This window comes from Poecilia formosa, unplaced genomic scaffold (assembly GCF_000485575.1).
Source record: "Poecilia formosa unplaced genomic scaffold, Poecilia_formosa-5.1.2 Scaffold243, whole genome shotgun sequence".
Classification (NCBI taxonomy): domain Eukaryota; kingdom Metazoa; phylum Chordata; class Actinopteri; order Cyprinodontiformes; family Poeciliidae; genus Poecilia; species Poecilia formosa.
In genome coordinates, this window is record NW_006800182.1 from 73,343 (window position 1) to 95,236 (window position 21,894).

A 21,894-nucleotide genomic window follows, 5' to 3' on the forward strand; every position below is an offset into this window, starting at 1 on the left:
TTCCTCGAAACTGGAACTGATCCACAGAAGGCTCTGTGTTGTTCAGGACGGTGACGGGAAGGAGTGTGGAGTAGTTCCGTTTGATCCGTCTTACGTATTTTAAATAAATAAGTAAGTTCACACTTACTTGGCCGTGTCAAAAACCAATCACATATGTGCTCTGGTGCTCTGACCAGATGTCAAAGACCATTATTTAAATAAATGTTTTGCCTTAGTTTTTTTTTAGATTTGTGTAATTTGGGAGATGTATTATAATGGCATTGAAACTGTTTAGGATTTGTGATGATGATAAGTTGATCTATTCTTAATAATCTATGAATGTCTGATTTCACATCACGCTGTTTAATTTCTCTAAGCTCTTGTTTTTTTTTTTCTACTTGTTTGTTTTGAGTTGGTGCTTGTATTGTTGTATTGTTTTTTTTATTAGCTTGTGTTGCTTTAATGTATCAAATTTTGGTCATATTTTTCACTTTTTTCAGTTCACATTCATATAAATTTATGTATTTCTGCATCAGTGTGTAAGCTTATGAAATATTTATGCATTTTATAAGGTGTATTTAGGCTTTATTCTGATCTAATCGAAACTACACATTTTGTATATTAATGGACATTTAAAGGTTTGCTCTTTTAAATATGTGCAGACAAAATACATTAGTTATATAAAGCTCGTTGTGAAACATACCATGTACACTTTAGAATTATCATTTCACTCCTCTTACTGTTTCATGCAATAGCTATAAACATATTTATATTCTCAAATACACTTGCACAGATGTTCAATTTAGTTATGTGAATAAGTTTGTGTATCTGCAAAAACACAACGTGAAAGAAAAGCATTCAAAGCTAAGAACTTAAACCTCAATTGGAATGGCTTTGGGCATTTGGCAGAGTTGAGAAAATTACTTTTCTGTTTGTATGAAAATAACAAATATTCCAACATGTGTACACAAATCCTATGACAAAGTCTTACCAATATCTATACCCACAAACACTAACATATTAACCTGGGCAAACACACACACACACACACGAACACGCGCACACACACCTCCACACCTCCACATGTAAACACAAATCCTGGCACTGATCTGACAGGTGAGAATAGCTTACAGCTAGGTTAAAGGGGGAGCACACTACAAATGCAGGTCACCTCTCATGGGACAGAGACAGAGACATTTTTTAACAGTGCGCTAGAGAAACAAAAAACAGAAATACACAGAGTAATTTAATAATTGAGTTCCTCTCAATAATCCTTTGGTTGCCTGATTGTTTTCTTCTTCTTTCCACCTCCATTTACATTACAGAAGCAGCTTCTTTATTTAATCCTGCCTGGATATATGTCAGCAAGTAGTAGATAAGATGCCCTTCTTTTTTTGACAGATTTGAGCAATATTTTTTTTTTTTTTTCTTTTTATACATCTTGAACTATTTTGTAACAGTATAACCAAAGACTTCACTGTATTTTATTGGACTCTTATTTGATTGACCAACAGAAAAATAGCTTGTAATTATTTAGTGTAAGAAAAATTGTTTGTGGATTAAAAATGATTTACATAAAAAAAAAACAAAAAAAAAAACTGTCAGACAGTAGCATTCCTCTCCACAGTGTCAACACTTTAAGTTTACTTGTACAGTTGAAATGTTTTGGGGTATCTTTGAACCACTTTTGCAAATCTAGAGACATGATGTTGCCTTTTTTCTTTGCAACATGGCTCAAGCTGAGTTAGATTACAGTTTTCAAAACTTGAAATATAAATTCAGTTTTACAGAGTAGGGGAGCCATTCCAGCAATTGAATTTGTCTCAATCTAACCCATTCCTCTCTGTGTACTCTACCTGCATATTGACCATTTTCTTACTAAAAGTGAACGTTCAAAACACTATCAAGTCTTTTGCCACCTCTTGTACTTAGGTTTTCTTATTATTGCTGTGAGTAACTTCCCTTTCTGAACTGTCAAACAAAATCACCACACCATGATGCTGCTGCCACCACATTTCACCACATGGGGATATTTTTTCTCAAGGTACATGTTCAGTGTTACGTTGTTGTTGCCACACACAGCACATATTTGCTTTGTCCCTGAGAGTAAACTACAAACAGGATTTGACTTTCTTTCTTTCTTCAATGGCTTCCTCATTGTCCCACTTGTAGAAAGGCAGTCCGCATCTGGTAGATGTCATGTCAACAAAATCTCCTACCTGAGTTGTGGATCTTTGCAGCTTCTCTGTAGAGGTACTATAGGTGTCTGAATGCTTCTCTGATTAATGTTGTGCTTCCCTATCAGCTTAGGTCTATGTCTTGTTATTTTGTCTCGGTATGTTTGCTTTTGTGCCCTTATGTTTGTATTTTCATATGATGGATTAAAAGATTTTTTCAAGGCTTAGAAAATTGTTTTACCACGTAACCTTTCGTTAAACTTCATACTGCAAAGAAAAATATGTATGCATAGTATAAATGATATACATATTTTTACTGTTTAGAAGACTACTGATGGCAATAGTTGATTTGGATCATTTTTAGGAGTTTTCAGACTACATGCTTTAAATCTTTATTTTATTTATTTGGTGTTTTTTTTGTACGATAAAATGCAAACTATGACATCAAATTTCATGAAATAGACTGAATTTATTGAGTCTAGCATGACAAAATAGGAAAGTTTTTGTTTGGATTTTAGGTTGTTGTGTAGTTTGATTTGATTGTAGTTTCATTATTTTGTGTTCCTTAGTTTGGTTAGGAACAAACTTGTTCCTGTTTATCTTCAGTTCAGTGCTTTCTTAATGATTGTAGCTCATTATGATTATTTCTTGTGTCTAGTTACTCTTAGCTACGCTAATTTTAATATGCTTAGTTTGGTTTACTGCTAGATTAATGTTCTTGTCCCCTGTGTACTCTGTTTGGCCCCCTGTGCCACTTTCTCTCTCTCTTTCCCCTCTCCTCAGTCTGCCTTCTGCTCTCCCCCCTCACACCTGCAATCAGTTAGCTAATCAGCCCAGGTTCATTGTTTTTGCATTAAACCGCCCAGTATTTAAGCACCTCTTTCTCAGTCTCTCCTCACTCCTTTCCTTCCCCGTCGTCTTCTGTATTTCCTTGTTGGCTCTTTTTGCTGTGGACTACTTTTTGTTTCTACCCTGGCTCACTGTCATTCTTGTATGTTTTGGTAATCCTTTTTTTTTATTTTAAACATTCATCAACTCTCTGCTTCTGCTGCTCTTGCATTTGGGTCCTACTTTAAAACCACACCTTATGACATTTTTAAACAAAACCAAAACCCCAACAATCTTAGCTCCGTTCTTTTCATCCAAATGCATATCTATGCTAAGATTTTTTTTTCCCTTTAAGACTCCAGCTGTTTAAGATAAGGACTCTTGAGAGTCAAAATACTGTGTCTGCTGTTGTTACTAATCTTTTTTTTGAGGACCTTGAGTAGATGTCACTCATCAAACATGTTTCTTTTATTGTGCAATATGTGCACAAATGGATAGCTCTAAATTAGAAAATGGATGAATCTTTGGGGCTGTCTGAAAGATGCTTTACAATACATCTTTTTTAGACTACATGAGCCACATTTGCTTAATTCTAAACAATGTTTCCATTTGGATAAGTCATTTAAAGGTCACCATACCAAAATCATTTCCCTTGTCTTTTTTTAAGAGAAGGGAAGTTGTGGTTGGGGGAAAAAAGATTTATATGTCTGTACTTATTACTCTGAAAAGTTAAAAGCCAAGTGAATAATGTGTGATGTGTTTAATGTCAAGGAGAGCTTCCTAGAAGAGTCAGTGCTTTAAAACATTACTGAACCAATGTCTCTGTCGGCTTTCTGTTACTCAAATTCAAGGGAGCTGAAGTTTAAAAGTCTAGAAAGACAGACTTTTAGAATGTGTCCAAGTTAGAAATGTTCACAACGTGTTGTTTATGCCCCCAGTTATTTGCCAAATTGTTGTTAGAAACTATTCTGGTAATAGAATCATTAAAAAAAATAAAAAAATAAAAAAATCATTATGTTGAAGGTCTAAAACACTGTACCATCATCAAAGTGTAATTATTTATTTCAAGTCATCCATTTGTTCCTACCACATACTCCTTACAAAAAAACATTTACCACTGATCCATTAAGAGAAAAATACAACTGTTTTTAAAAACAGTTTGGACATTTTTACAGTAAAAATGCCCAAATCTGCAAATTTGAAGATGTTTCACCCACAATCTCAAACAGTCTTCTCTGTAAACTTATGGTTTTGTCATTAACAAGCTTAAGCTACACTAAAACCAAAGATTAAAACCAAAATTACTTATGAGGATAGTAAGGTCATGCTGTTAAATATGCTCATGGTTTCCTACAAACTTCATCATTAATGCACTTTCCACACACCCATTTGTGGATGTGTCTAAGGTTTTTGGTTATGTCTTTCAACTATAACTCAAGACATGGCATTAAAGCAGATGAATTTGCTTCTACCAGCATCTTGGCAAATCACAGGATCAGGAAGAAGAAAAAAATAAAGCGGTAAAAAGTTCCCTAAACATCTGGTCCAGCTGCTTTTCATCTTTTCTAATCATTTTGTGGAATTAAAGCAACATTTCGAAGATAAAGTACGGGAAAACAGCCAATTAATTAAAGTTCCACATCTGTGATCACTATTATCCACGGAAACATGGAGATTGTATTTACATCCATATCAGATGGATGTTAGGCTGATTTACTACANCAAACTATCAATCAAATATTTAACAAATTAATGCATTTGGATTTTCTTGTACCTCAGTGTGAAAGCGCCTTTGGTTACTTTTTCTACAATGTCTAGGCCTGTTATTATTTCTAGAATTTAAGAAACAAGTTTGCTGATTCTAATTTCCAGTAACTTTAATGGGTTTGGTTACCTCACATGTTCTCTTGACAAATAACAACATGCTGCAGCATTTGCCAGTCCAAACGCAAAGGATATATCTGACAACTTTATAAACTTCAACATGTTTTTCTCTGGTGGTTTAAAGAAGCATTGACACTAATGACCTTGCTCTGAATTTTCTTTTTTCCTGCTTTCATAGAGATATCATTAGTAAAATGATTAAAAAAGTAAACTGTTTCAAGTGCATGACCTATTCAGGGGAATTTGCTAATTAAATTTTGATTTTCTGCAAATCAAAACAATGCTTAGATTCTCTGCTTTTTACACTTTCAGACAAGCTGTTGAAATGTCCTTTCAATTTAGACTAATCTTGTTGTATCTAAAGACAATTATGTATAAGCCCTAAGAATATATGTCTTAACACTCCATCACATTTATACTAGACTATAATTGAACACAAGTGCAGTTCTCCTGTTTGTTAAACATAATCTTGGTAAATGAAGCATGTTTTTAATATTTTTTTGTCGTTTCTTTGGGACACAATGACAAAGAAATTCACATGCAGTCATTGTTTCCTTTGATCTTTAGAGGTTAATATAATACTAAGGAAAGACGGAATGCCAACTCAGTCATGCACACTTCACCAATACCTGGCAGTCTTCTTTTAATGGTTGCTGATCCAGTCTTTTGTTTCTCCTTCTTTTATATCTCCTCCTAAACCTCTATGTCCATCTCTTCCTCCGTTTTCACTCCCTCTATCTTTTACACCACAATTTACCCCACAACAGCTTACACCATCCTTGTATGCTATTTAACAGCAACAATAGTAAACTTTATAGCACTTTCACAAAGAATTCATTGTTGTAACAGCAGAACTATATTTATTTATTTATTTATTTATTTATTTATTTATTTATTTATTTATTTATTTATTTATTTATTTAAACAACTTAAGATAAACGCTAAGGACACAGGAAGTGAGTTACTCACTTTATTTGTACTGTTCTTGAGCTGGTAAATGGATCTATATATATTCTGTATATTCTGATATCTTTACTTTGAACACAGACTTTCCTCTAAAATGTTTTCCTGTGCAATAAGGAAACGTGTGCCTTCTCTGGTCAGTCAGTATAGAGTGATTTTAATTGATGAAGCAGATTAATCATTTGTGCACCTGTAGTATAAATTTCCTCATAGGCTGCCTTTAATTTTCTCTATGCCCTGAACACATCCAAAAGAACAAACACAACACTATATAAAAGCACTATATTAAAATGAGTTGCTTTTAAGAAGTATATTTTAAACAAAGTTCATTGAAGTGCTATGTCTCATTTATTAAATATGACAGTATCTAATAAACTACAAAGAAAACTTGCAGTCAGTGCTCCTCCAAAGGGCAAAAAGTAGAAGGTGTTAGAGCAATGTCTGCACTTTAATCTGATTGAAATTATATTTTATGATGTTAAATGGCTGTTCATGCTTGAAAAATTCTTTAGTTACCTTGGATAAAAAACAACTCCACAAACAGGACTGTTGGTGATGTAAAAGCAGTTTTTAATGCCAACAATGCGACCACTGGTTATTTGATTTAAGTTACAATATTTTCTTACATATGGACAGGTTGGTCTGAATAGCTTTTTCCCTTAAAAATAAATAACTTAAAAACTGCTCGTGCTATTAACTCAGATTATCTTGTCCACCATGGTGTTTAACATACTATTCTAAGAATTGACTATGTGCTGGTAGTGTTGAGGTACAGCTCAACAGGCAGAGCATTAACTATTAATAAATAGCATATGCGTGAAAAGTTTTTCTTTCAGCCTCTCCATTAGTCCTTTTCCAATTAGAGGATTTTAGGTTTCACACTCTACCCGGCAGCCAGTCTTCAAACCATATGTTTCTGTTATTTTTTTTTATTTTATTATCTTATGAGTAAATGGCTTTTTGGAACATAGATAAAGCTAAAAAGGCAATGTCTCCCTATATATTATTTATTTAATCCTTTATCTCACTGTCCTACTGGTTTGTTGACAGTCTGATTCTAATGGTGACAGACATTGCACCTACACGGTGTAAGCTCTTATCCACCACTAATCCAGCACAATTTTTCAGTCTACATTCTATCTTGAAATCCATCAAATCTCAAGGTTCCTAATCCTCTCCTCTAAAATGAACTACACACATGGTCGCATTTAATAGCAAAAGTTCTGTGTGTTCAGCTAGACAAAAAAAGCATCCATGCAGGTAACTAACTCTGTTATCATTTGGAGAAAAATAATAATAATGAAAAAAAAAAAAACATCTTCATCCTTAAACTCTATCTTGCAGACTATCATTGTAGATTCAACCAGGCTGATATCTTCTTGTGATAGAAAGTTACTGTAAGCAAATTTTATCCTCTGCATGTTTAGTCTGTGCAAGAAAATAACTATCACTGTTGCAAAATTATTTATGGGAATATTTCTTGCACAGTTCTTGGATATGTGTATGTAAATAATTCATGAAGAATAATTTAGTAAGCTTTGGACTTCTAGAGTCATTGCTAACTGCAGAAATATTTACCACCAAATCAAACATGTCTTATCTTTTGCAGTTCTGGCTATGAGATTTTTTTTAGGGGGATAATAAGATACACCACACTGGCAGGAGTACACAGACTGTGAAGGGAATGATTCTTAAGTCATGTAAATTTAATTGGAATGCTGCGAGAAGGTGATATCAGGTATCTGTCAAGCGATGTTATTTTTAATTGACTGGAAGAAATCAAAGTTGACCTAAAATCTTTAGTGGGACGCAATCATGCACAACCCACTCATCCAAAACATATTGCGGCTTTATGTGTTGGACTTTACTCTTTATTCTTTTTTTGTTTGTTTATTTTTTTTAAGAAATCTGTAGGATTCAATAAATATGAATATTATTGAAGTCATTTATTTCAGTAACTTAATTTACTGAAAAACTCTTTTAATAACTTTTGCTAATTACACACGATGAAGTTTAAAAGCCTTTACTTTTGATAATTATGATGACTTTCTGCTCACAGCTAATAAAAACACAACATTAATATAAAAATCAAACTAATCAGTATAGAAATATGAGCTAAATGGGAAGTATATTTAATACATACTTTATGGTTATAATTTTCAAAAGATAGTTTAAATCTGACATCATCAGAATTAATCTTCTAATTTATTTAATATCGCTTTATAACTTTGGCAGTAAAAAAAAAGTGGAGGACTTATAATTCCAATGCTTTACAGTTTTAATGTGGTGCCAACCTGAAGGCTGAAGACTTAACAGTTTGTGTGCTGGATGTTAAGGGTTTGCAGTGAGATTAGCTGTCCTTTCCCCGATTCTAAGCCTGTACAAGTGTGATGTGATTGTTCATTTCACCCTGGTCGTGTCATGGTTTGTGGTTGAAGCAAGAGGACACAGTGATAGATGAGCACAGGACAGGCTGAATGATGACAGAGTAGACGATAACCGGCAGCTCCGTTTACATGTTGCACTTGTTAAGTTGTTGGAGGAAATACAGTCCTTGCTGTTCTTTATTCTGAACAGTGTCTTTGTTTAAGATCCAGGTTCTAAGAAAGTGTGGTTCCTCGAAACTGGAACTGATCCACAGAAGGCTCTGTGTTGTTCAGGACGGTGACGGGAAGGAGTGTGGAGTAGTTCCGTTTGATCCGTCTTACGTATTTTAAATAAATAAGTAAGTTCACACTTACTTGGCCGTGTCAAAAACCAATCACATATGTGCTCTGGTGCTCTGACCAGATGTCAAAGACCATTATTTAAATAAATGTTTTGCCTTAGTTTTTTTTTAGATTTGTGTAATTTGGGAGATGTATTATAATGGCATTGAAACTGTTTAGGATTTGTGATGATGATAAGTTGATCTATTCTTAATAATCTATGAATGTCTGATTTCACATCACGCTGTTTAATTTCTCTAAGCTCTTGTTTTTTTTTTTCTACTTGTTTGTTTTGAGTTGGTGCTTGTATTGTTGTATTGTTTTTTTTATTAGCTTGTGTTGCTTTAATGTATCAAATTTTGGTCATATTTTTCACTTTTTTCAGTTCACATTCATATAAATTTATGTATTTCTGCATCAGTGTGTAAGCTTATGAAATATTTATGCATTTTATAAGGTGTATTTAGGCTTTATTCTGATCTAATCGAAACTACACATTTTGTATATTAATGGACATTTAAAGGTTTGCTCTTTTAAATATGTGCAGACAAAATACATTAGTTATATAAAGCTCGTTGTGAAACATACCATGTACACTTTAGAATTATCATTTCACTCCTCTTACTGTTTCATGCAATAGCTATAAACATATTTATATTCTCAAATACACTTGCACAGATGTTCAATTTAGTTATGTGAATAAGTTTGTGTATCTGCAAAAACACAACGTGAAAGAAAAGCATTCAAAGCTAAGAACTTAAACCTCAATTGGAATGGCTTTGGGCATTTGGCAGAGTTGAGAAAATTACTTTTCTGTTTGTATGAAAATAACAAATATTCCAACATGTGTACACAAATCCTATGACAAAGTCTTACCAATATCTATACCCACAAACACTAACATATTAACCTGGGCAAACACACACACACACACACGAACACGCGCACACACACCTCCACACCTCCACATGTAAACACAAATCCTGGCACTGATCTGACAGGTGAGAATAGCTTACAGCTAGGTTAAAGGGGGAGCACACTACAAATGCAGGTCACCTCTCATGGGACAGAGACAGAGACATTTTTTAACAGTGCGCTAGAGAAACAAAAAACAGAAATACACAGAGTAATTTAATAATTGAGTTCCTCTCAATAATCCTTTGGTTGCCTGATTGTTTTCTTCTTCTTTCCACCTCCATTTACATTACAGAAGCAGCTTCTTTATTTAATCCTGCCTGGATATATGTCAGCAAGTAGTAGATAAGATGCCCTTCTTTTTTTGACAGATTTGAGCAATATTTTTTTTTTTTTTTCTTTTTATACATCTTGAACTATTTTGTAACAGTATAACCAAAGACTTCACTGTATTTTATTGGACTCTTATTTGATTGACCAACAGAAAAATAGCTTGTAATTATTTAGTGTAAGAAAAATTGTTTGTGGATTAAAAATGATTTACATAAAAAAAAAACAAAAAAAAAAACTGTCAGACAGTAGCATTCCTCTCCACAGTGTCAACACTTTAAGTTTACTTGTACAGTTGAAATGTTTTGGGGTATCTTTGAACCACTTTTGCAAATCTAGAGACATGATGTTGCCTTTTTTCTTTGCAACATGGCTCAAGCTGAGTTAGATTACAGTTTTCAAAACTTGAAATATAAATTCAGTTTTACAGAGTAGGGGAGCCATTCCAGCAATTGAATTTGTCTCAATCTAACCCATTCCTCTCTGTGTACTCTACCTGCATATTGACCATTTTCTTACTAAAAGTGAACGTTCAAAACACTATCAAGTCTTTTGCCACCTCTTGTACTTAGGTTTTCTTATTATTGCTGTGAGTAACTTCCCTTTCTGAACTGTCAAACAAAATCACCACACCATGATGCTGCTGCCACCACATTTCACCACATGGGGATATTTTTTCTCAAGGTACATGTTCAGTGTTACGTTGTTGTTGCCACACACAGCACATATTTGCTTTGTCCCTGAGAGTAAACTACAAACAGGATTTGACTTTCTTTCTTTCTTCAATGGCTTCCTCATTGTCCCACTTGTAGAAAGGCAGTCCGCATCTGGTAGATGTCATGTCAACAAAATCTCCTACCTGAGTTGTGGATCTTTGCAGCTTCTCTGTAGAGGTACTATAGGTGTCTGAATGCTTCTCTGATTAATGTTGTGCTTCCCTATCAGCTTAGGTCTATGTCTTGTTATTTTGTCTCGGTATGTTTGCTTTTGTGCCCTTATGTTTGTATTTTCATATGATGGATTAAAAGATTTTTTCAAGGCTTAGAAAATTGTTTTACCACGTAACCTTTCGTTAAACTTCATACTGCAAAGAAAAATATGTATGCATAGTATAAATGATATACATATTTTTACTGTTTAGAAGACTACTGATGGCAATAGTTGATTTGGATCATTTTTAGGAGTTTTCAGACTACATGCTTTAAATCTTTATTTTATTTATTTGGTGTTTTTTTTGTACGATAAAATGCAAACTATGACATCAAATTTCATGAAATAGACTGAATTTATTGAGTCTAGCATGACAAAATAGGAAAGTTTTTGTTTGGATTTTAGGTTGTTGTGTAGTTTGATTTGATTGTAGTTTCATTATTTTGTGTTCCTTAGTTTGGTTAGGAACAAACTTGTTCCTGTTTATCTTCAGTTCAGTGCTTTCTTAATGATTGTAGCTCATTATGATTATTTCTTGTGTCTAGTTACTCTTAGCTACGCTAATTTTAATATGCTTAGTTTGGTTTACTGCTAGATTAATGTTCTTGTCCCCTGTGTACTCTGTTTGGCCCCCTGTGCCACTTTCTCTCTCTCTTTCCCCTCTCCTCAGTCTGCCTTCTGCTCTCCCCCCTCACACCTGCAATCAGTTAGCTAATCAGCCCAGGTTCATTGTTTTTGCATTAAACCTCCCAGTATTTAAGCACCTCTTTCTCAGTCTCTCCTCACTCCTTTCCTTCCCCGTCGTCTTCTGTATTTCCTTGTTGGCTCTTTTTGCTGTGGACTACTTTTTGTTTCTACCCTGGCTCACTGTCATTCTTGTATGTTTTGGTAATCCTTTTTTTTTATTTTAAACATTCATCAACTCTCTGCTTCTGCTGCTCTTGCATTTGGGTCCTACTTTAAAACCACACCTTATGACATTTTTAAACAAAACCAAAACCCCAACAATCTTAGCTCCGTTCTTTTCATCCAAATGCATATCTATGCTAAGATTTTTTTTTCCCTTTAAGACTCCAGCTGTTTAAGATAAGGACTCTTGAGAGTCAAAATACTGTGTCTGCTGTTGTTACTAATCTTTTTTTTGAGGACCTTGAGTAGATGTCACTCATCAAACATGTTTCTTTTATTGTGCAATATGTGCACAAATGGATAGCTCTAAATTAGAAAATGGATGAATCTTTGGGGCTGTCTGAAAGATGCTTTACAATACATCTTTTTTAGACTACATGAGCCACATTTGCTTAATTCTAAACAATGTTTCCATTTGGATAAGTCATTTAAAGGTCACCATACCAAAATCATTTCCCTTGTCTTTTTTTAAGAGAAGGGAAGTTGTGGTTGGGGGAAAAAAGATTTATATGTCTGTACTTATTACTCTGAAAAGTTAAAAGCCAAGTGAATAATGTGTGATGTGTTTAATGTCAAGGAGAGCTTCCTAGAAGAGTCAGTGCTTTAAAACATTACTGAACCAATGTCTCTGTCGGCTTTCTGTTACTCAAATTCAAGGGAGCTGAAGTTTAAAAGTCTAGAAAGACAGACTTTTAGAATGTGTCCAAGTTAGAAATGTTCATAACGTGTTGTTTATGCCCCCAGTTATTTGCCAAATTGTTGTTAGAAACTATTCTGGTAATAGAATCATTAAAAAAAATAAAAAAATAAAAAAATCATTATGTTGAAGGTCTAAAACACTGTACCATCATCAAAGTGTAATTATTTATTTCAAGTCATCCATTTGTTCCTACCACATACTCCTTACAAAAAAACATTTACCACTGATCCATTAAGAGAAAAATACAACTGTTTTTAAAAACAGTTTGGACATTTTTACAGTAAAAATGCCCAAATCTGCAAATTTGAAGACGTTTCACCCACAATCTCAAACAGTTTTCTCTGTAAACTTATGGTTTTGTCATTAACAAGCTTAAGCTACACTAAAACCAAAGATTAAAACCAAAATTACTTATGAGGATAGTAAGGTCATGCAGTTAAATATGCTCATGGTTTCCTACAAACTTCATCATTAATGCACTTTCCACACACCCATTTGTGGATGTGTCTAAGGTTTTTGGTTATGTCTTTCAACTATAACTCAAGACATGGCATTAAAGCAGATGAATTTGCTTCTACCAGCATCTTGGCAAATCACAGGATCAGGAAGAAGAAAAAAATAAAGCGGTAAAAAGTTCCCTAAACATCTGGTCCAGCTGCTTTTCATCTTTTCTAATCATTTTGTGGAATTAAAGCAACATTTCAAAGATAAAGTACGGGAAAACAGCCAATTAATTAAAGTTCCACATCTGTGATCACTATTATCCACGGAAACATGGAGATTGTATTTACATCCATATCAGATGGATGTTAGGCTGATTTACTACAGGGCTGAGGGAAAACCAGAAAACCCAGAGGAAAAAAAAACAAAAAAAAAAAAAACAGAAGTGCTTTGACATTTAAAACCCAATGCTCTAATGTGAAAAGGAGAAACTGTTAACCACACCATTATTTTGGTATTCTTTTTAGCTGATAGAAGCTGTAAGACTTGTCATTTCACTCTTGTTCTCTTTTTTTGACAGGATTTTGTATCACACCTTATAAAAACTATCTGGTAACTAATGACATGAAGGACATTTATCTGATTTAATAAATAGTTTCTCCTAAAATCCATTTCATCCTGACAAATACTCCTTCTCATAAATATCTTTCCACTTTCTTTAGGCTTCAAGAACAAAAACAGCCTCATTTAAAATTATGTTAGCAGGTTCAACTCAATTTGGGCTCTGGTATAAGTGTGCTACTTTGTTTCACCACATTTGGTTTTGTTTTCTTTTTCAGTTGTCAGTATAGCACTATTTTGTACAGGGCTGGCATGATATGTCAGGTGGATTTAGGGACTGAAGCTAGGGCTAATGGCACAGGCTAACAAGTGACATTCTCTCATTAAGTGGGAAGAATTGCTTGAGTGGCCAGTCAGGTGGAGGACATTAAACAAGGTCAGAGCCTCAGGCTGCCATGAAAAAAATAAGTGAAAAAGGAAGACAGGGAAAAGGACAAGATATTTGCTGTGCTTGGAGAAAGCTCTTCTCTCCTTTGACTGGCAGAACATCATAGGAGAAGAGTTTGAAGTTTGGACTTTGGTCGCGACTGCGTTTGAACATGAATCTATTTCGGTCCTTGGCAGTGTGTGTGTGCACTCATAGAGGACCACTTTCACAGTATTTACTAACAAAGGGAGGTCATTTAAGGAAAGTGAGAACCTTTTACTGGTCCTCGCTTTTTTTTGCAGGTCTTTTGTTCTCTACTACTTAGCTTTAGAAGTATGGTGTGAATTAGGTTTTGGTCAAAGGTAGGGTTTGGAATAGACTAGTAATAGTTAGGGTCAGTAACAGTGTCTGTAATAGGCATAAATTCAGTTCCTAAAATGAATGGAAGTCAATACAAAGTCCTCAGTCTGTACGAAGTACAAAGATGTGTGTGTGGGCATGTGTGTTCTGTGTGGTTTGTGTTGTATGTATTGAAACTGACTTTGCTGACCATCACCATGGGGCAAAGTGAATAGTCTCTTTTCTGGAGGGCTATGAGAGTTGCTAACAGAAAGGGAAATCAATAATGTCAATAGGATGAGCATTAGGAAGGCCAAGTGACTTTAACAGCCCCATTGTCATTCTACTGTTTTTGAAAAGCCGTTTGTGGGCTGTTCTTTCTCCAGTCCTCAATTTTCAGACAGTTGAGGAAGACAGACAGTCATGTAGACAGGGAGACAAAGATGGAAGGGGAGAGACAAAGACTGGAACCTTTTCAGATAAACAAACTGGAAGGCCATTCTGACATATCATCAGTTCGACCGCCTTTCACAGAGGGTTGAAAGATGTTGCTTTTTCCAGGCCATCAACCTCTTAACTGAACTGTAGCTGTTTACTTATCAGCTTTAAACACTGCACAAATTTCTCTTCATCAAGGAGACTGGTCTTTCTAAACCTTCATGTGCTATTAACTTCAATTATTCCACATTCATTGCACCATTTAAAATGCTTTTTCATTTAAGCAAATTCAGATTAACCACATCTCACTGAGGCTTAAGTAGAACTCTAATGAGCGTTGCTCTTGCAGTGGCAGAGGAGGTAATAGTGCACAGGTTTCAAAAAGTTTATTGGCACATTTCTTGCATGCTAAAGTTACAGTATTTTAAGTCTGATTGCTTGAACGTGCCTAAATATCTAGAGAATCTTCTGTGTCTATGTGGAGTTTAAGTTGGTCTGTAATCATATATAAAATGGGGCTTTAGGTTACTATACAGGACGCTGGGCAAGTCTCAGTAAGAGGGAGCTAGACCTACAAGGCATATTACAATAAAAATAGAAATGGAAAATCACTCAGATTTCTGAATATGGAGTACATATTCTAAGTCAGTTTTTTTTTTTTTATCTTTGGAAGTAAATGAAAAAATGGCATCAGAATATACCATGTTTTTCACAAGTATTTCTGTTCTCATATAAACTTATCACACAAATGTGCCATTTTAATTGATTCCAAAACAGAGAAGATCCTATTTAGCTGTTGCATCTGTACTGACCAAATGCTTCTCATTCAGTGATATAAGTTTGTCTTTCTGCACTGAAGCCCTGTTCTGTATGCTCTTTATAGCCCTGTGTGCATAACTATTTAACTTACTTGATTGAATTCATAAATCCCAATTCCCTATAACAAAAGTATGCATTCTTGCCATTAGATAAATATAAAGGTATTTACTGGCTCTAAAGGAAATGGATTTATTGTCACTAGTAATATTTCTTAGCAAATGTACAGTAACTGTTTTAAAGGTCATCTTCACAATGATGGCTTTGTTCATCTCCTTATACACTATTTGTGTATTCATTGGAGGGAAGACAATTATGCTTGAATAGACCATTTTCTCATCACCAGGCCTTGTCAGAGAGTTTACATGAATACAGTAATGTGGTGAGGTGACCTTAGTTAATATGCAAGGATCTGTGAATATGCAAACGGGTTTGGGTTTTTGTTAAATTGTTGTTGCTTAGTTTTGATTTGGAATAAGTAGGTTTTATTTGTAGATGGAATTTTAATCTCTGTGTTAAATGTTTGCCTTTAATATAGATATTAAATGATTGGTTTGCCCTCCATTACACTAACTAGATCGCTGGACTCAGTGAGATATCGACATTTGCCAAGAGGCAATGTGGCTCACTTTTTTGGGCGTGAGAGACGTCGTCTGCAAATTGCAATTATTAGATCTTTGCATTGATGATACATATGGTTATTTTCTGGGTTAATAAGGGGGATTTAAAAAACAGCCTGATGTATATTTTTAGAAGGCTCATGATCTGTGACGGATGCTGAGCTTACAGACATGTTATATGCTCTATATTTTATACCAAGATGAACATCAGGTTTTCTGTACCAAATGCAACAAAGAAATCCTCAAAATCATAACAGCCCCCTCCATGTTTCACCATCGGTAGAGTTTTCTTTTCTGTAAAAGTTTTATTTTTTCTTCTGGTAAACAAAGAGCTGATGGAACATTTAGGGCTTCTCAACAAGCATTTTGGCAAATTTCAGTTTAGCTTTTTTGTAATTTTCTGTCTACAGTGGAGCCCTCTTGGGTATTCAATCTGGCGTTGCATTTCCACATGACTCCAACTGAGTAATTATGTCTTTCCAGACAAATTTCAGTGCACGCCGACATTAGCAGTTAAGAGTTCAAATCTCCCTAAAATGTTGCATATTTCTGTTGTATTGTGTACTGTTCAGTTGTACAAAATCAAACAAAAACAATGACAGCACTGTCAAATTTGATAGCTTAACTCATTAGCATGGTTTTAGCTTACAAATAAACGTCTGTCCTTTAAGTCACCTGCTGAAGTCAGATTTCCTTTCTGAGTGAGAGCAAGTAGAGCAGAAAACAGAGATTTTTTGAGGCTTAGTCTATGGATATATTTGAATATGGATGTATAGATACAAACATTACTCATTAGAAAACAGTTTGCACATTGTTTTTTTCAACATTTCCACATAAACATGCGGTCATACAAAAATCCACACACAGTGAGTCATAACTTGATGTGTTTATAGCCATGGGGAAGTCCTTTATGCACATAACTAGATTATCTCACAGTGAGCTCTGATCAGCTTAATTTGGATTCAACCTACTTAGCCTTCCTTCATCTGCCTGTCTGTCTTCAAGTTTATCATTTTTTTGAACAGGAATTGCAAAACGATTCCTTGTATGTGTGCATGTCACAAACAAAATCTCTTGTTTTTGATCAGGATTACATTTAAAAATACCTTAATTTTTACTGTGTTTTTTTTTTTTATTATCTGTTCGTAGTACTGTCAAGCACAGTAGTTATTCTGTTTTGTAGATAACAAATAAATCACATAAGATCTCATTGGTTTCTCAAAGAAATAATGTTGTAATTATAGAAACTACATGTAATAAGCTCATTTTGTCCTTGTTTTGGTAGAATATCAATGCCAAAATAACTAATTGTCTCTCAGTTATTTCCTTGATTGCAGAATCATTCAGGAGCCCTCAGCAATGCTCACTATACAGTACCATCCAAAAGTATTCATATCCTTTGAACTTAAATTAATTTCATAGCAAATTGATGTAATGTGTCAACATGAAGTAGTGAAGGGAAACTAAACTTTTCACAAGTAAAATCCTGAAAAGTGTAGCATACATTGACATTCAGCCCTGTTCATGTTAATACACATAAATAAAATCCAGCTTTGTAAATTACCTTCAAATGTCACCAAATTACTCAACTGAGTTCACTCAATTTCAGTACAAATGTTACAAAATACTAGTAAACAATCAATATAATCAAAGACAAGCGCCACACCAGACAGCTCCATAACAAATTCATGATGAAGTTTGAAATAGGTATTAACAAATTGCTGCAGAGCATCTACTTCATTTAAAATAAATGTCACTTCACACTGAATAAATAAATAATGTGCAGATATACCAATCTCACTGCCTAAACCTTGGTTTTATTGTCTTGGTAAATGGTCTTGTGGAAACAAGAATAATTACAGTGGCAACAAACATCCAAATGAAAGAAAAACATTTTAGAATAGAACCTTGAAGGTTAGAGACAAAAGAAAAAGTGTCTCCTGGTGTTCAAGTTGAGCACTAAACCCTTTCAAGCACCTCACATTGAATCTTTAACCTGTCAAAGCGAATGACACAAGCAGAAGCACATTTGAATTTGCAGTATACTCTTGTTTTCACTAGTGTAGGAATTAGTCATCCCTTGTGCTCATAAATTTGTGATCAGGCTATTTATTGTCATGACATGCAATGTGATTAAAACTTTATTCATTTTGCATTTTGCAATTTACTGTCATGTGTGTAGCTACATTAGGTACATGTTCTATATTTGCTCATTTACAGAAATTTGCTAATCACTAATCATTGGGAACAAAACCAATAAAATTCCGTCTAGCTTTGTTTCGTACAGAGTTTGAGCCCTCAGTTATTGGGGAGCAGTTGATTAGTGGATGGTAATACCGACATTTTCAATTTTACCCAGTCGCTAACGTTTGGCCGTGACAGATGTAATGCTCCATCTTGATATCATGAAGCTTATCAGAAATTGTCTCTGCTGTATACAACCCACTGCGAAGAGAGAAGTGCTGTGCTGAATGAGATGGCCGCTAATGTTCAATGGAAAGGCTAATTTTCATCTGTAGTGATTTTTTTAAACTTAATATTTAGAGGGCAATGTATCTGGAATCTGTGAGTGGTGATTGAATGGTAAGGCCTGAATCCTAGAATTCAGCCTTTGGTCATGGATGTAAGGTTTTATAATATGTAATTTTTCCCCGTTTTCGTGATGAGCTTCAAGTCTCGTTCATTACTGAGGTTGAGTGAAAGAAAAGATGAGGGCAAAGAATCAAGAATGGCAAAGACACAAAGCCAAAGGGGAAAAAGGATAAAAAGACACAAAAATAGCAAAGGAAAGGTAGGGACAAAGAGCCTACCAGAAAGCATGAAATCCTTAGGAAAAGAAGTGGGATAGAAATAATGAGGAACTGAAGGAAAGTGGGGATAAGTGAGGAATGGAGGAGAAGGAGGGCACAGCAAAGACAGAAGTGAGTAGGGTTGAGGAGGCACTGGGCCTGGGGGATTGCTGCGCATTTATCCTCCTCTGCAGAAGGCTTCAGAAGCACTACCTCAAGAAAAGACTTAAAAGCAGGGTGGCGGCTGCTCAGTGCTGATCTGTTAATACCCACAGATACATGGGACTTCGCCATAACACTCTGGGGGTGGGGTGGAGTGGCACGGAGTGTATAAGTGAGTATGTGTGTGTTTTTCCTCATGTGTTCCAGGACTGTATCATATCTCTGCAGAAGATATTTCATCCTTACCCCTAGCTTGGCCCATCTCACCCGGAGACTTGAAGTAACTGAAGCGATTAAAAGATTAGATTGGACTATCATGTGGTGGTGTGTCAATGTTGCCACCTTAAGCTGCTGCTGCTGTAAGGGTGGGGTTGGGATGTTGGACGAGTTAGACTACCCTGTTTTAAGATCCTGTATAAATAGACTCATGCCTCTTGGGAATCAGTGTAAAACACCCTCAGAGCCTCAATATGCAGCAAAAATATACACACTGGGAGGTGGAAAAGCTGCATGGGATTTGAGATGGATGTTGCAGAGAGGACCCAGTCATGTGATCTCAGAGGTTGTACATTATTAATTCAATAAATGCAATCTAGTGTATTTTTGTATTGTGGGACTCAGAATTTGAAAGATGTTGTGTTGACAGCAAAATAAGTAAAAGTTTGATTTCAGAAATTCCTGAAAGCCAACCAGATTTTCTATAATCATGCAGCACCCCATAAGTACTTTGTGGAACGTAGTCGCAGGCTTCCTCCAGATCCACAAGCAGATGTAGACTGGAGAAGCGTAGTCATGTGAGCCCTTTAGCAATTCTGTGAAAGAACTGGTCCCATTTTCCACGGCCAGGACAAAACCCATATTGCTCCTCCCAGTTCCAAGATTTGAGTAAACTTTTTCAGAGAATCTAAAAAGTCTGATTCTCGATAGGTCATTGCACGCATTCTCCTGTCCTGCTTCTTCTTGTTTTGTTCTGTTTTTTTCTAAGTCGGGACTACCATTTCAGTCACAATGTCCAGATTCTTCAGCATTTCAGGCCACATATCCACACCTGGTGTCCTGTCTTTTCTCAGGCCTCTGCCACAGTGATTGAATCATCTTCTCCTGGGTCTTCAGTCTGTACCCCCTCCAAGGAGGACATGGTGATTGGATTGACAATCGTACTAGGCAAACATGCCTTTTGTTGTCTTCATAAGCTTTGTTAGAGTGGTTTCAGATGGTGACGCCTGTGGGTAGGAAAGACATCCTGTAGGCTTCTGTATTACAGTGGTTCTGATGAAGCCTCAGTCTGAAGAAAGTCTGTTGTTGTATTATATGTATTAAGTTGTATTATATATAATATATATCACATAAAGTAGGTGGTCAGGGTTTTCTATTATGTTCTTCATTTTAGTACACATTTTTTTTATGAACAATCAACTCTGAAGGGTTCTAGATCATTCCATAGAACAAAACCAACCTTTTTTACCTGCTTGTGTAGATTTTTAAGTCACTGGCTGCTAAGATGATCACCAGTAAAGCCGATCGATAACATATTTCATGGACATGCCAACATGTATGCAGTATAAGTGTCAATAATCTAATCAGTAAACAAAATGCAACACATATAAACGTAAACCAAGGAATAGAGATATTAGATTGATTTATTGAGGTAACCACACAAAATAAATGCTCTTAAAGCTGCAATATGTAACTTTTATAAAGAATATGCTTTTTTTTTACATATTTATTAAAACTATGACTATGTCATGACAGCATAATATGAGACAGATAATCTATGAAGAGCTCCCGCTCATCCACAAAGATTATCTGCCTCATACCCTAAACTGTCACAACATAGTCACACTTTTAACAGATATGCTAAAAAAATCATCAAGGTTACATACTGTAACTTTCAGACCTTTTTTCCTACTTTGTATTGGATTAAATAGAGTAAACAACCCATGAAATGCAAAAATGTGTTTACATCACAACAGCTAAAAAAGGGGGGAAAAAATTGAGCAAGATGACAAACAGGTTTAAAAATTAAAGAATTTCAGACCCTGTGAAGAAGCTGCACTTCCTCCAAAACTTTCTTAAAACATCAGAGCCCAGAGATGCTGAGCAGAGAGCTCCAAAATATTCCTTTTTTGTTTTTGCAGTAATTTTATTTACTCTTTCACTTGAACTCTCATAATTGTAGACATTTGTTTACTGAAACAAATGTTTAACAACTAAAAACATTATTTGGGGAGAAAACAGGGGAGTCAAGCAACCTTAGTGCTAAAATTGTCCTTACTATTGATACTTGACCTGTTTTGTTAGGCAATAAATGATCCTGCTCTGTATGATAACACACACACACACACATTTTTGGACACAATGCAATTTACAGTGATTTTAATAAGGGCCTTTTCTTCTCTTGTGACATGACAGTAGATAATACACAGCCTACTTTTAAAGAGGCAGAAAACTATTTCATTCATGGACATTTACGAATGGTGATGAAAAATGGCATGCACTTATGAAATGTTTTAATAATGACTAATGTAATCAAGATGATCCTTTATGTCCAACAACTTGTTCAAAGTTACATCTTGGGCACTTGTCCCTTATAAGGAATCTGCATCCGTCAGCTATACAAACATACCCTGTTAAAATGACCTCTATTCCAGCTAGTCGGCAGATAAATCATGTTCCACTAAATTAAAAGACCTAAATCCCTGAGTTTCATCTTGCTTACAGAGTTTCTGGCCTGTAATCTAGACTCACTTGCAGCGCAGCTGTGTAACCGTGGAGTCTTTTTAAATATCATCATTAGGACAAACTTTTTTTATTAGACTTAAGTTGACTGTAATTAACAGTCAAACAGCGACAATGTAATCTCAAGAGATCTCTTGTATAAGGGACTGGGAGGATGGGGATGGCAGTGGGTGTGTTTGTAGGGGGGAGAAAGAGAGGGTGGGGGGTAATTGAATGAAGATTGCAGACTCCACCTCTAC

At 35.2% G+C, this 21,894-nt stretch overlaps 1 protein-coding gene across 4 annotated transcripts in view; it reads left to right on the plus strand.

Annotated features, from left to right (window-relative positions):
* Positions 1 to 21,894, plus strand: part of cdh22 (cadherin 22) — a 178,501-nt gene that overhangs the window by 25,523 nt on the left and 131,084 nt on the right. The window lies entirely within an intron of this gene.